The sequence below is a fragment of the Orcinus orca genome, chromosome 8 (assembly GCF_937001465.1).
Source record: "Orcinus orca chromosome 8, mOrcOrc1.1, whole genome shotgun sequence".
In the NCBI taxonomy this organism is placed as follows: domain Eukaryota; kingdom Metazoa; phylum Chordata; class Mammalia; order Artiodactyla; family Delphinidae; genus Orcinus; species Orcinus orca.
In genome coordinates, this window is record NC_064566.1 from 40,798,494 (window position 1) to 40,815,175 (window position 16,682).

Sequence of the window (16,682 nt, forward strand, 5' to 3'; positions counted from 1 at the left end):
GATCTGTACGTTCCTATGACCATTTTCTTAATTGTTTTGTGTTTGTTTTTGTAAACAAAGAAACCCTTTTCTTCTCTTGTGTTTCCCACTTAGAGAGGTTCCTTTAGCATTTGCTGTAGAGCTGGTTTGGCAGTGCTGATTCTCTTAGCTCTTGCTGGTCTGTAAAGCTTTTGATTTCCCCATGGAATCTGAATGAGATCCTTGCTGGGTAGAGTAATCTTGGTTGAAGATTCTTCCCTTTCATCACTTTAAGTATATCATGCCACTCCCTTCTGGCTTGTAGAGTTTCTGCTGAGAAATCAGCTGTTAACCTTATGGGAGTTCCCTTGTATGTTATTTGTCATTTTTCCCTTGCTTCTTTCAATAATTTTTCTTTGTCTTTAATTTTTGCCAATTTGCTTACTATGTGTCTTGGTGTGTTTCTCCTTGGGTTTATCCTGTATGGGACTCACTGCACTTCCTGGACTTGGGTGGCTATTTTCTTTCCCATGTTAGGGAAATTTTCAACTGTAATCTCTTCAAATATTTTCTCAGGTCTTTTCTCTCTCTCTTCTCCTTCTGGGACCCCTATAATGTGAATGTTGTTGTGTTTAATGTTGTCCCAGAGGTCTCTTAGGCTGTCTTCTTTTCATTCTTTTTTCTTTATTCTGTTCTGCTGCAGTGAATTCCAGCATTCTGTCTTCCAGGTCACTTATCTGTTCTTCTGCCTCAGTTATTCTGCTATTGATTACTTCTAGTGTAGTTTTCATTTCAGTTATTGTATTGTTCATCTCTTTTGTTTGTTCTTTAATTCTTCTAGGTCTTTGTTAAACATTTCTTGCATCTTCTCGATCTTTGCCTCCACTGTTTTTCCGAGGTCCTGTATCATCTTCACTATCATTATTCTGGATTCTTTTTCTGGAAGGTTGCCTACTCCACTTCATTTAGTTGTTTTTCTGGGGTTTTATCTTGTTCCTTCATCTGTTACATAGTCCTCTGCCTTTTCATCTTGTCTATCTTTCTGTGAATGTGTTTTTGTTGCACAGGCTGCAGGATTGTAGTTCTTCTTGCTTCTGCTGTCTGCCCTCTCCACAATTGATTTTTATATGTTAATTTTGTATCCTGCAACTTTAACAAATTTTTTATAAGCTCTAACAGTTTTTTGGTAAATTCTTTAGGGTTTTTATATATAACATCATGTCATCTGAAAAAGAAGACAATTTTACTTCTGCCTTTGCAATTTTGATGCCTTCTTTTTCCTTTTTCCTCCCTGTTTTCTCTGGCTAGGACTTCCAGTACTCTATTGAATAGGAATGACAAAAGTACATTTTAAGTGTTCAGCTTTGTCCAATGAATATGATGTTAACTGTGGGCTTGTCATGTTGGCCTTTATTATGTTGAGGTACATACCTGCTATACTTAGTTTGTTGAAAGTTCTAAGTATGAAAGGATGTTGCACTTTGTCAAATGTTTTTTCTGTATCTATTAAGATGATCATATGATTTTTATCTTTCATTTTGTTAATGTTGTGCATTACTTTTACTGATTGGCAAATTTTGAGCCATCCTTGCATCCAGGGATAAATTCTACTTGATCGTGGTGTATGATCCTTTTAATGTGTTGAGTACGGTTTGCTGGTATTTTGTTGAAGATTTTGCATCTATGTTTAACAGGGATATTGGCCTGAAATTTTCTTTTCTTGTAGTATACTTCTTTGGCCTTGGTTTTAGGGTAATGCTAGCCTCATAAAATAAGTTTGGAAGCGTTCCCTCTTCTTTAATGTTTTTTGGAAGAATTTGAGACTGGTATTAATTCTTCTTTAGATATTTTGTAGAAATTATCAGTGAAGCCATCTGGTCCTGGACTTTTCTTTATATGAAGGTTTTTTCTTTTTCTTTTTTTTTTTTTTTTGCGGTATGCGGGCCTCTCACTGTTGTGGCCTCTCCCGTTGCGGAGCACAGGCTCCGGACACGCAGGCTCAGCGGCCATGGCTCATGGGCCCAGCTGCTCCGTGGCATGTGGGATCTTCCCGGACTGGGGCACGAACCTGTGTCCCCTGCATCGGCAGGCGGACTCTCAACCACTGTGCCACCAGGGAAAGCCTATATGAAGGTTTTTGATTACCGTTTCACTCTCCTTACTCATTACTGGTTTGTTCAAATTTTTCACTTCTTCATGATTCATTCTCAGTAAGTTGTAAGTTTCTACGAATTTATCCACTTTTTCCAGGTGATCAATTTGTTGGCATATTACTGTTCATAGTAGTCTCTTATAATAGTTTTTTACTTAAAAACTTAAAGAATTTAGTAGATTTACATTTAAAATGATTATTGATAGGTAAGGGTTTACTATTCCCATTTTGTTAATTATCTTCTGGCTGTTTTGTTGATCCTTTGTTCTTTTTTTCCTCTCTGTCTTCCTTTATGATATAATTTTCTGCTTTGATTCCTTCTCTTTATCTTTTGTGTATCTACTATAAGTTTTTGAATTATATAATAGTTTCCAAGATATAAATAAATATCTTATAATAGTGTATTTTAAGCTGATAACAACTTAATTTGATCTCATACAAAAGCTATACACTTTTATTCCCCTTTCACATTTTTTATTTTTGATGTCACAATTTACATCTTTTTCTACTTCATATCAATTAACATTATTGTAGCTATATTTATTTTTAATACTTTTGTCTTTTAACCTTTATCCTAGAGTTACAAGCAATTTATATACCACCATTAGAGTAATAAAGTATTCTGAATTTAACCATATATTTACCTTTACTGGTGGGTTTTATACTTCATTTGTTTTCACTTTACAAACTAGTGTCCTTTCATTTTAGCTGGAAGAACTCCATTTAGCATTGCTTGTAAGGCCAATCTAGTGGTGATGAATTTCTAGTTTTGTTCTTCTGGGAATATCTTTATTTCTCCTTTAATTCTAAATGACAACTTTACCAGGTAAAGTATTCTTAGTTGGCAGGTTTTTTCTTTCAGCACTTTAAATATATCATCCCACTCCCTTCTGGCCTACAATGTTTCTGCCAAGAAATCTACTGATAGTCTTTTGGGTGTTCCCTTATATGTAACACATCACTCTTCTCTTGCTACTTTCTTAACTTTTGGCAATTTGATTATAAGGTGTCTCAGGGTGGCTGGGAAAGTGCCCACAAACTCTTTCAGGCTCCAGTGAGGATCCCAGTCAGCTCACACATGCAGGTTGATTAGAAGCCCAACTTTCAGGCAGCACTTGGGAAAGTATGCAGTCTAATCCCTTCCAGGGAAAAACTGAGAGCTTTGCGTTTTTGCCTGCTCCCTCTGATGAACCTAGTTCAGATAGCCTTGGGAATTGCTCACACACCCATGTAAAAATCACCTCTTTGTTAAATGTAGTCCTGAGAAACTGGCAAATTCTGAGCCTCACTGGCTCTCAGATATAAAAGTCGGGGCAGTAGATGTGTGGTCCAAAACCTTCACTCTTTAGACAGAAACAGGGATTTGGCGGTTCCCTCCCAATTGTAAAGTGCTGTGCCAGGTACCTGAACTTGTAGGTTCCTAGGCCCTATCCATCAAAGATTCATCCTCTGGTTGGTCTAGAAATGTGCATTATTTTTCAGATGCACCTCCTTCAGGTTATTATACCTTCAGGTTATTCTGAAGCAGGACAACACTTGGAAAAACTTTTTCTCCTTTCCAATCCCATTACCACTACTTAAAATGGAGTCCTTATAATTTTTTGCCTGACTTATATCCAAGTCTCTAAATTTAGATGCTTCACCCCTTTCTAATCTATTTCCAGTCCCTGATCACACACAGTGGGAGGTGTTCACTGTGTAGCCTAAAGCACTCCATTGCTCCCCATCACACTGGATAAAGTCCAAACTCTTAACCATGGCATTAAGGCCCTCTGCCACCTAACCCCTGTTTTCTTTCACCCAAAGACCTTTTCACTACCCCCTCCCACTTCTTTTATCACCTTTTCCCCACTTCTCACTGCTACCTTAGCCTGTATTGTGCTTCTTATCCTTCAAGGGTGGCCTTTCTGGGATGAGTTGAGAGACCCTCCCCTCCATCATCTCACTCCTCCTGTACTTATCTTTTTCAGAGAATCTACTACAGTGTACTATGATGGTTTCCTAATTCATCAAGTCTTTCCACAAGAATGGCACTTTGAGTCAAAGACCCTGTCTTAAGAGAAATGTTTCTTCTCACAGCAGGCTGCCCACAGAGCCCAGGCTGGGTTTCCTAGGGTATATGGAAACCAGTCAGTAGCTATGTCAGCCTGACCCAAGATAGGGACTGCCATTCGTGCCTGGAAATGACAAGAGGTGGAGGTGGGCTCAGCGGCAGTTCTCTAAGCCTGGAGTCCAGCTCTAGAATCCAGCTCTAGAATCCAGCTCTGAGTCTGACTTAAACTTCAATCTGAAGCATGGGTCTTGGTGAGTCGTGCTGTGCCCTGGCCATAGGGGTTTTGAAGCCTCTATCCCTGAAGGCCCACTCCTAGAATTTAGACACCAAACTCATGGTGTTCCCTGGGTGTGGCCTTCTTAGGAAGGAGCTTGTAGAATAGAAACTAAGCACACAGTTTTCAATGCAGGCAGGATTGTGTTTGGGGACAAACATACCTAAGGTGGGATTTGATTCCCACCTCAGAAATGTACTAGCTGCCTCACCTCAGACAAATTACTTAACATCCCATAGACTCTATTTCCTTATCTGCTATATGGAGATAAATTTTTAAAAATAAAGTTCACATAGATTTGTTCATAGGGCTAAATTACATAATGATTGAAATGGGTTTAACACACAGTGCCAGACATATAGAAAGTGCTCAGTATACAGAGGAGAGGGAAAATTGCTTGGTTTCCTGTTCTGTTCCTGTCCCTAACTTTAGCACCTAGATAAGTCCCTTTGTCTGTGATTCCTTACCTGTACCCTATTCCCCCTACCCAGGGATACAAGGTATTGCCTCCACACCCTTCTCACTGGAGCTTTAGCTGGCTTCACACCATCTTTCGTAGGCAGGTTTCAACTTGGTTTCTTCACTTGAAAAATGAGAAGGACCAGAATTAACATTCTGAGAGCTTATTTCATGCTAAGACCTTTGCATTTATTATTTTATTTAACAGAAGTACCCTGTGAATTTGGTATAATTACGTTTGTTTTTCAGACTAGAAAATTTAAACTAAGTGAGATTATTACAAGTCCACTGTAGCTGGGCTTCCCTGGTGGTGCAGTGGTTGAGAGTCCGCCTGCCGATGCAGGGGACACGGGTTCGTGCCCCGGTCCGGGAAGATCCCACATGCCGCAGAGCGGCTGGGCCCGTGAGCCATGGCCGCTGAGGCTGCGCGTCCGGAGCCTGTGCTCTGCAACGGGAGAGGCCACAACAGTGAGAGGCCCACGTACCGCAAAAACAAAAACAAAAACAAGTCCACTGTAGCTTAGTACAGTAATTTTAAACAATTTTGCTCACTACCCTCTTTTAGGCAATATCTAAAATGTTTCTCATAAGTTTAAAGAGTTGTAAAATACGTACTACCCAGTATATTGCAAATATCGACATTTTAAGCTATTATACTGTTCTTTTAATATAACCATTGGACTCTAAATGCCATAGCAATATATAATGACATGATCAATTTAAAAAATAAAAGGACAGGCTCTTCTTTAACTTTCAGAAAATTGACATTGTTCTTCTTCCCTTGAATTTTATCACAATGCATTATATTTTATGCCCTAGAGTCTTTTATTTGTCCCATTATATTCTTCTCTATAAAAAGAGATGAATATATTTTTTATTTCCTGTATCTATAATACTCCAAGTATAAAATTTTCTTCTGAAATAAATTATCATTATAAATATTAATAGAATCGATTAAACACTAAAAATTTGTTATATATTTGGTTAAATAATTATTAAATATATAAAGTAAATTTTTACTAGAAATGCATCTCTTAACAAGATGGTTAGGATTTTTTTTTAATCAGTTCCATTATCTATGGACAAACCTACTTATTACTAAAATGAAAAAAGTACTCAGATGCAATTCTATTCCTATTTTTAAATTATTTAATAGATGTAAGAACTATGATACCTTATTCATATAAAAAGTGAGAATGGGAGTGGAAGAAATTTTGTCATAGTAGTATCTCTGAACTACTTCTGAGTTAAATGCCAGAAAGCACCTAATGATATAAGCTTCAAAAATAATTTTTAGTGATCTATAAGAAAATATCTTGATTAGATCCTTTGTCAATTTTGTTGAATACAAATAATTGGAAACCACTTGACTTGCCAAAGATTTTTTAATCCAATCTTCAGAAATTTACTTTCTCAATCCAAGCACCAAAAATTCCAAATAATCCTTTTGTCATACCACAAGTTTTTACACTCTAAGAAAATGAAGCATAGTAAATAAAAGATAATTCTTTGCTTCCAAAATGATTCTATTTTTCTTCAGATATGCTGGGCTCTTTTATATGAGTCAATTTGAGTAGATGGTATTTTGAAACTCTTTATCCAGATTTGGAGTCAACTAATCACTTTTCTGTCTGATTGAATGTTGTATTTATTTTTCAAATTCTTTTCAGTTGGCTCTAGATATATCTCTAAAGATACTTTAATATCTTTTCCTCAAGCATGAAAATTCCACTCATTCTTTATCTCACCACAACTTTTAAGTTGTGGTAATGATAATGAGTACAAAATAAAAAGTAGTTCTATAGCTACATATAAATGTGCGTATGTTTGTGTGTGTGTGAAAAAAATGAAGTCAGCAATTTGCAGAATTTGTGTGGAGTTTGCTTTTACACTCTTTAGTTAAGTGGCATTGAGGTGATCATTTAGTGCTTGGTAGAAGCTTTAATAAAAAGGGTCAAAGTAGTCATGAAAATCAGTATCTTTCTAATGACATTTAGACATTTAATGATGCCCCAAGCAAGCTATATCATCTGTGTGGTTTGTAAAGCAGTTACTTTTTCTTTAAGATTATTTGAAAGTTTTACTGTAATTATTTTTTATTCACTAGGTAATGAAATATTTACAAGGTTGAACCTCCTAATGCTTTAAACAAACAAACAAACAAAAAACCTTCATGGCACTAATAGACCTTTAAGGGGAGAGGGGAAATTACTTCAAAGCTGTAAGGAGCTTTCTTTTTCAAATTGTGGTCAAAATCACACATTTTAATAAATCCTATAAGGGAAAAGACCAGAGTTCTGGGAGAAAAATAACAGTGGAGTCCTAATTCAGATTGGGGAATAAGAGAAGGCCTCTCTAAGAACCCAGTGATAAACAGGCTTCAGAAAATGATGGAAAGAAATATCTAAACCTCAAACAGGGGGGAAACAAATTCTCAGATAGAGTGAGAGAAATACCAAGGACAATTCACTCAAAGAAAACAAACAATCCAGAAAATAAGCAAGAACTGTCAAAGGATGCAGTCTGAAAAATAACACAGCATGAGATACAGAAACAAATTACCTACAAGTGCTGAGCTTTATAGAACTGCTTAGTAAACATGAATTCAGTAAAATGAGAGCTTAAAGACTAAATGGAAAATGAAGTATCAGAATGGAAAGAAAAACAGAAATTTTAAAGCTAAAGAAATAAAAGGAGATCCAAACAACATTATCTATAAATTAGAAATTGCATGGACAGGACAGATACAGCTAAAACTCAGATGAAGGCAGAAGAAAAACTAAATATAATAATGAGGAATGAATAGAAAGAAAAACAGAGAATAAAACAAATGATGTTAAAAAAATAGAAGTCAAAGAAAGACTATCTCATATTAAGATATTTAGATGTCCCTTAAATGGTGAACCCAACAAAGAGAATATATATATATATATATTCCTTGCAATAAAAAAATCTGCAAATCAAAATCTGTAGATTAAAACAGTATACCACATACACCCCCCAAAAAAATTATACAGGGCATCAATGACAGATCCTGATTATTATTGAACTTTAAGGATAAAAACAGAAGTCTTCAGATACGTGAGCAAAAAATAAAAATAAAATAATTTAAAAGTGAGCTCGAGGGACTTCCCTAGTGGCACAGACGATAAGATTCTGCACTCCCAATTCAGGGGGCCTGGGTTCGATCCCTGGTCAGGGAACTAGCTCTCACATGCATGTTACAACTAAGAGTTCACAATGCCACAATCAATGAGCCCATGAGCCGCAACTAAGGACCCTACTTGCTGCAACTAAGACCTGGTGCAACCAAATAAATTAATTTTTTTTTAAAAAGTGAGCTGGATATCAGACTGACTTCTCACAGTAACATTCAATGGCAGAAGACAATGGAGAAATGTCTATAAATTAAAAGTGGAAAATGGATGTGACTCACAAAATTAAACCCACATAAGTTGTCTTTCAAGTAAAAAGGTTAAGAGATATTTTCAAATATGAATCTCTCTGGACACAGCACCCATGAGCCCCTCAACAAAAAGCACTTCAGACTGATAAAATGAGCTAAGCAAAAGCTGATTCAAAGTTAAGAACCCAAAGAGGTAAAATGACAAGTGATAACCACCATATGAACATAGAACTAAAACTAAGCCACTAGGAAAAAATTATTTCAGAAGACAACAAAAATACCATGGTTTGTGCTTACAACCATGAGGGAGTAAATGGTTTGGGACTTACTCTTCAATCATAAACAATTAAAAACCTGGCCAAATACATATAAAATAAATGATTTTGGACATTGGACAACAACCAGTGAAGGGTTATGATCCCTGAAAGAAAAGAAATAAATGATATGTGTCATGCAATAGCTCCAGCTTTCAGAAAGTAGACAATTTCTGGCCCATAAGTGCAGGAAGCAGGAACTCAAAGTCTGAATAGTCTTCTCTGAGTTGAGGAGACAGATATTAGAGTTTAGCGTGGTTAAGGCAATTAGAACTTGCAGAGTAGAATATTACAGAGAAGGTGGTAGTAGAATATTCAGAAGAAGTCTCAGATATCTGAATATGGATATCTGTCAGCCTTTGACTTAATACTAATCTGTCCATGCACAACATAAAATTCAACAAGACTGCATGAAGGACGATGTGTGGAGGAAAAACAATTACCACAGAATGAAAGCCAAAAGCCCATAGTTTATACAGGGCCAGGACTATTGAAGTTCCTTCCCACCAGAGCAGAAAGACTTTGTTAAATACACATGGCATTTACTTGTGACCCTAGAAGAGTCACATATGGGGCTAAACTGGTAATATAGGAATATCTACTCTAGTCACATCCTTAAAAAGCTTTAAAATAAGCATAGAAAATATCAAACTAAATCATGAGTAATTTAATTGCTTACTAGAATAAAATCCACACCTTTAAAGAAACACAGCAAATCCAGCACTTAACAATGAAATATTTACAATGTCCAGCACCCAACTAAAATGGCTAGACGTGCAAAGACAGAGAAAAATGTGACCAAGGAAAAAATTAATTTTATAGAAACAGATGCATAAATGATAAAATTGATGGAATTAGTAACAGTAATGATAAAATAACTTTTATAAATATGTTCAATATGCTTGAGAACTTAAATAAAAATGTGAACATAATGAGGGAAGAAATGGAAGAATTTAAAAAATAAAACCAAATAGAACTGCTAGGGAAGAAAAATACAATACATGAAGTGAAAATTACACTGAATTAAATAAACCATAAATTAGACATAAAAGATAAAGAAGGTTAGTGAACTAGGAGACAAAGCAATAGAAAATATCCAAAATGAAGTACTCAGGGGAAAAAAATAAAAATAAATAGGAGAGTGTAAGTAATCTGTGAAACAGTATCGAGCAGTCTAGCACACATGTAATTGGGGTCTTAGAAAGAGATGAAAAGGAGAAGAGAAAAAAATTCTTGAAGGGATAACAGTAAAGTTTTAAAATACACAAAACTAAACCATGATAATATTGAAAGAAAAATAAATCTAAAATTATAGCTGTAGATTCCAAAACTCTTCTCTCAGTAATTAATATTAAAAGTACAGAAATCAATAGGAATATAGAAGAATTGAATGACACTATCAAAGAACTTGAACTAGTGGACATTTCTAGAAAACTACCCATCAGTAGCAGACTATATCTCCTTTTTAAGTACTCATGGAGCATTGATCAATATAGAACAGATGCTAGGTCATTAGCTAAGTCTCAATACATTTTAAAAGACTGAAATCAAAAGGGAATTAAATTAGAAATTACTAACTAAAAAGAAATCTCAAAATACCCAAATATTGGGGGATTAAATTTTATAATTCATGTGAACCCATAGCTCAAAGAATAAATCATAGGGAAAACAAGAAAATATTCTGAACTAAACCATAATTACAATGCAGCACATAAAAGTTAGAGGATTCATGTAAAGCACTCAGAGAGGTAAACAATTTGCTTCCATATTCAAATAATTAACAACTGGGAATTGAAATTTACAATAACATCAACAAATGTAAAACACTTACAGACAAACTTTTAGTGAAAACTACAAAACACTCCTGAGAAGGTCTAAAGAAGTCCCAAATAAATGAAGAGATGTATCGAGTTCATGGATTGGAATAGACAATATCACTAAGATTTTAATTCTTCCCAAGTTGATCTATAAATTCAGTGCTATGCCAATCAAACTACCAATAGAATTTTTTTCAAAATTGACAATTTAAATGGAACTGTAAAGGAGCTAGACTAGCCAAAGCCATTTTGAAGAAGATTCAGTTGGGAAGACTTACACTACCTGATTTCAAGACTTAATATAAAACTACAGTAATTATAACAGTGTGGTGATGTAGTGAAGATAATCATATAGAACAAAACAACCAAACAGATAATCCAGAAATAGACACACATATGTGGTCAACTGATTTTTGACAAAAGTTCCGGGCAATTCAATGGGAAAGTGATAATCTTTTCAACAAATGGTGCTGGAACAACTGGCCAACCATATGGTAAAAAAAGAAATCTTGATCTCAAAGATACTCAAATATTAACTTCAAGTAGAACATAGACCTAAACATAAAAACTAAAGCGATAAAATTTAACGAAAACATAGGAGAAAATCTTGCAAGCTTGGAGTAGTTGAAGATTTCTTTAAATAAGGTACAAAAAACATGAAACATTGGACTTTATAAAAACTAAAATCTACTTTTTGAAAGGCAGCATTAAAATAAAGCCATAGGCTGGCAGAAAATATTCATGATACATATATCTGACAAAGGACTAGTATCTAACATATATAGACATATAAAGAACCCTTACAATTCAATGTTAGAAAACAAAATCTCAATTAAAAAACAGCAAAAGATTTGAAAAAACACTTTACAAAAGAAGCTATGCAAATGGCCAATAAGCACATCAGAAGTAGCTAATGTCATTAGTCATAAGGAAAATGCAAATTAAAACCATAATCAGATACAAAATCAGGAGAATGGCTAAAATTTTTAAAAATGAACAATGCCAAGTGTTTGTGAGGATGCGGAGAAAGTAAAATCCTTGTACATAGTTGGTGGGAATGTAAAATGTTATAATAATGAAATAATGGAAAATGGTTTAGCACCTTCTTGTAAAACTAAACATATACTTCCCATATGACCTAGCAACTACACTCTAAGTATTTATCCAAGAAAAATTAAAACATATTTTTACACCCAAAAAAATATATACAAGAATGTTTACAGGAGTTTTTTTTTTTAATGACAGACAAAAAATGCAAACAGTTAAATGACTATCAGTAAGTGAATGGATAAACAAAATATGGCATATTCATACAATGAACTACACTCAGCAGTAAAAAGAAACAAACTACTGATACACATAACATGGATAAGTTCCCAAAAGAAGTCAGATAAAGGAGTAGATACTGTATGGTTCTACTTATTGGAGACTCTAGAAAACGAATCTAATCTATGACAGATAGCAAATCACTGGTTGTAGGGTGTAGGAAAGAGGGATTGGCTGGGAAAGGGAAGAAAGAACTTTGGGGGTGATGGAAATGTTTTATATCTTGAATATGTTGGTGATGATACGGGTGTATACATTTGTCAAAACTCATCAAACTATATTTTTAAAATGAGTGCATTTGATTATATGTGAGTTAGACCTTAATAAAATTGAGGGGAAAATGGCAAAGGGATATATAACATCTTATTCTCAATAAAATTTCTCCTAAAATTATGTGGCACATTTTATGCAAAGCTTTGCTTTAAATATGCGTATTTCAAACTTTCTTTTAATTAAATTTTGTTTTCCTACTGGAAAGGAACATGCAGTAAAAAAAAAATGGAAAATATAGTTTCATACTTTTAGGACAGTGAAAATACTCTGTATGATATAGTGGCAAATATGTGTCGTTGTATTTTTGTCCAAACCCACAGAATGTATTAACACCAAGAGTGAACCCTAAGGTAAACTATGGACTTTGGGTGATTATGATATATCAATGTAGGTTCATCCTTGGTTAAAAAAAAAAAAGTACCTTTCTGGTGAGTGATGTTAACAATGGGGGAGGCTAGTGTGTGTGGGGGCAGACGGCTGATGAGAAATCTTTGTACCTTCCTCTCAACTTTTTTGTAAACCTAAAACTGCTCTAAAAATTAAATGTTCTAAAAAAATTAATAGAACTCTTTACCTAAGAAAAGGTACATTTTACATTTTACTCTATGTAAATTATAACTCAGTAAAAGAAATTAATGGGGAAAAAAGTATAGCTTCAATTCATAATAATTTATGATCACTTTGTTAAATAAATATCTGCAATTCAGCTATTTCTTCAGCTTATTTTTTCTATTCAATTCAAGTATGATAAATATAATACATTTAAAAGGCAGGTACAGTATGATTCTAGTTTATAAAACTCTTTTTATGTATCTACTTAACCTACCACCTACGTATCCATAGTTTTGTCTGATTATGGGTATAAAGTTGTGTTTGGAATTATTCTTACCAAATGCTAAACCTTGTTATTTCTGGCCATTTTGAATAAACTGTTGCTTTCTTTGTATTCTATGTTACTTAAAATTTTTTCTTAATATACAAACAGCTCATACAGCTCAATATCAAAAAAACTAACAACCCAATCAAAAAATGGGCAGAAGACCTAAACAGACATTTCTCCAAAAGAAGGCATACAGATGGCCAAGAGGCACATGAAAAGATGCTCAACATCCCTAATTATTAGAGAAATGCAAATCAAAACTACAATGAGGTGTCACTTCACATCGGTCGGAATGGGCATCATCAAAAATTCTACGAATAATAAATACTGGAGACGGTGTGGAGAAAAGGAAACCCTCCAATACTGTTGATGGGAATGTAAATTGGCACAGCCACTATGGAAAACACTATGGAGGTTCCTTAAAAAATTAAAAATAGAGTTACCATATGAGCCAGCAATTTCACTCCTGGGCATATATCCGGAAAAGACAAAAACTCTAACTTGAAAAGATACATGCACCCCAGTGTTGATAGAAGCACTATTTACAATAGCCAAGACATGGAAGCAACCTAAGCGTCCATCGACAAATGAATGGATAAAGAAGATGTGGCATATATATATATACAATGGAATATTTCTCAGCCATAAAAAATAGTGAACTAATGCCAGTTGCAGCAACATGGACGGACCTAGAGATTATCATACTAAGTGAAGTCAGGAAGAGAAAGACAAACATCATAGAATAACACATATACGTGGATTCTTAAAAATGATACAAATGAACTTATTTCCAAAACAGAAAGACTCACAGACATAGAAAACAAATTTATGGTTACCAAAGGGGAAAGGTGGAGAGGAGGGATAAATTAGGAATTTGGGATTAACATATACATGCTACTATATATAAAATAGATAAATGACAAGAACCTACTGCATAGCACAGGGAACTATATTCAATATCTTGTAATAACCTATAATGGAAAGAATCTGAAAAAGAATATATATATGTATATGAATATAAAAAGAAAAAATATATATGTATGTGAATATATTATATATACATATATGTAAGAATATATATATTATATATATCTGAATCACTTTGCTGTACACCTGAAACTCAGACAACATTGTAAATCAACTATACATCATTTTAAAAAAAAGAATAACGTAAAAAAACAATATAGAGGTTAGCCACCTCAGGTCCTGGCTCCTAAAACGGATGAGGATGATCTTATCTGCCCCTCCCCCCCCAAATACAAGGGATTACTGGCTTAGTGTGGAAAAACTACAGGTGGGTCTTTAGGCTCTCTTTCAACAAAGATTCCCCAGGGGCCTGGATCTTACAGTACTACTCAGGCTTCATGAAAACAGTTCATCAGTACTGGATTCACCCTGTTCTCAGTTAAGTGACAATCCTGAATTCTAGCCAGCTGCCCTACGAAGATACAGTATCCTCTGGGGAAGACGAAAATTAGGGCTTAATGTAATGATGGGCTCAGTTGCTCGGGGCCTCTTAACAATACTTCCAAAAACCCCTCCCTCCCTTTTCCAATCCTTTTAAGGAACATAAGCATGGATTTAAAAAAAAAAAAAAAAAGAAAGAAAGAAAGTTAAACTTAAAGGAAAGATATGTTAAAACTAGAACTTGCTATTATGTAGAATGGGAGCTTAAGCCATTTTTATTTGAATATTAAATAAAAGAATGACCCCAAGAGGCCTGGGGACTTTGGGACACTTGGGTTACATTTTAAAAAACAAAAAACAAAACCAAAAACTCTTTATTAAAAAAAAAATAACCAGAACTTGTGATTGACCAGAAAGGTAAAGATATATGACCATATTTAAATAATTCTACTTAATCACATCTACAATGTTTGATGGCTCCGGAGGGCAAAATGACGTGCCAGGAATATCATTACGTCTTCCTCCAACGTACAGATATTAGAAAAGAAAACAGATGAAGTCTCTATCATTTTCTTGATTTCTTTTTTACTTAGTTTTATAAATAATACTTCACCAGTAAGTTAATCTTCATAAGAAATGCCTCTAAATCTCTCCTGCCTGGGCTTCTCAATATTTTTCTTTAATGGACAGGAAATTAAATACCTTATTCTCAGTCACATCAGGACATGGAAGTCCCCTTTTCACAGTACAGAGATATTGCCTGACCTCTGTTTACTTTAAGGCTTAAGCAGCCAGAAACTTCTGATACATCTGATTTGGTGTCTGGGAAAGGAAAAAGAGTAGAAAAAATATTCTAAGATGGGCACTAAATGATTCCCATTACCAGCACTGATGAATTATTTATCCTGAAGCCCTATAATCCCCTGGGGGCAAGTCCATGTACATCATATCTCATCATTGTGCCCAGCACACAGTTGTGCTCAATAAATCTAATTTGACTGAGTGAATAAATACATTTCTCTCATTAAATATGGAGATTGTAGAATTGTCATTCCTGTGATTTACCCACTTTCATTTAGGACATATGTCATACCCCTACAGTGCTAAAACATCCAAGTAAAAAGAGCAAAAAACTTGACTATTTTAACTGAGAATCAAAAAAGGTCTAGAATCTGTACTGTCCAAAACAGTACCCACTAGCTATGTGGCAATTTATATTTAAATTCAATAACATTTAAAAATCAGTTGCCCAGTTGCCCTAGCCAATATCAAGTGTTCAATAACTACACGTGGCTAGTGGCTATGGCATCAGACAGCACAAGTACAGAATATTTACATCATTACAGAAAATTCAGAGTTTTGCTGGATAGAAAATTCTAGATGATTGCCTAAAATTTTTTGATTTCATTTTTATGTTCCATGCTTTTATAAATAGATCAGGAGTTCAAGACCTTTTCTAAGTATGTGGTAGAGTTCCTTGAGGGAAGTGATTTGGGAAGTAAAGATTTCCTGTAACTTGGGCTTATGAAAATGACTCCAAGATTGAAGAGAGCTTGTTAATACACACTGAAGTAGATCTAGTATTCCCTGAGGGCAGAATCCTTTTCTTCTTCATTTTTCTATTTCCAGCAGCTAAAAAACTGCACTTAGTAAAGGATGAATAATGATAAATATGTATCCTAATAAATTACACATTCTCATTCAAATACTTCACATACCTCTCATATTTGACATATTTATTTCAGATATCAGAGGTGTAGTAGATTCTGTTGCCTAGAGGATAAAGGGCTTGCCTATCAGCAGCTTTATCTTTTTATGGGATCTGTCTTCCTTCTTTTCACCTCCAGTGCAGTCTATTTCTCCTGTCTTCTATAGTACTAGGTCTCATCTAATGATGATTCCATCACAGAGTTTACACTGACTGACCACATACCCTAGACTAATGACGTATATATTAGGCAACAATAAGATTTATTGTTGCCTATGGTCTGAAATGTTTGTGTCCATACATAATACCCAATGTGATGATATTAGTATGTGGAGCCTTTGGGAGATACTTAAGCCATGAGATTGGAGCCCTCATAAATGGAATTAGTGCCTTATAAAGAGGCTCCAGAGAGATCCCTATCCTCTTCCACCATGTGAGGATACAGCAACAAGACAACCATATATTTAACCAGGAAGCGAACCCCCACTTGACCATGCTGGCACCTTGATCTTGGACTTCCAGAATACAGGAATGTGAGCAATAAATTTCTGTTGATTACTAGCTAACCAGTCTGCGGTAATTTGTTACAGAAGCCCAAATGGACTAAGACACTGTCCATACTGGTATCCTTCTGAGAGTGAAAGGGCGTTGTAGT

General features: G+C 34.8%; 1 long non-coding RNA gene across 1 annotated transcript in view; it reads right to left on the reverse strand.

Annotated features, from left to right (window-relative positions):
* Positions 1–16,682, reverse strand: part of LOC125965224 (uncharacterized) — a 149,848-nt gene that overhangs the window by 57,082 nt on the left and 76,084 nt on the right. The gene's annotated exons all lie outside the window — the stretch shown is intronic.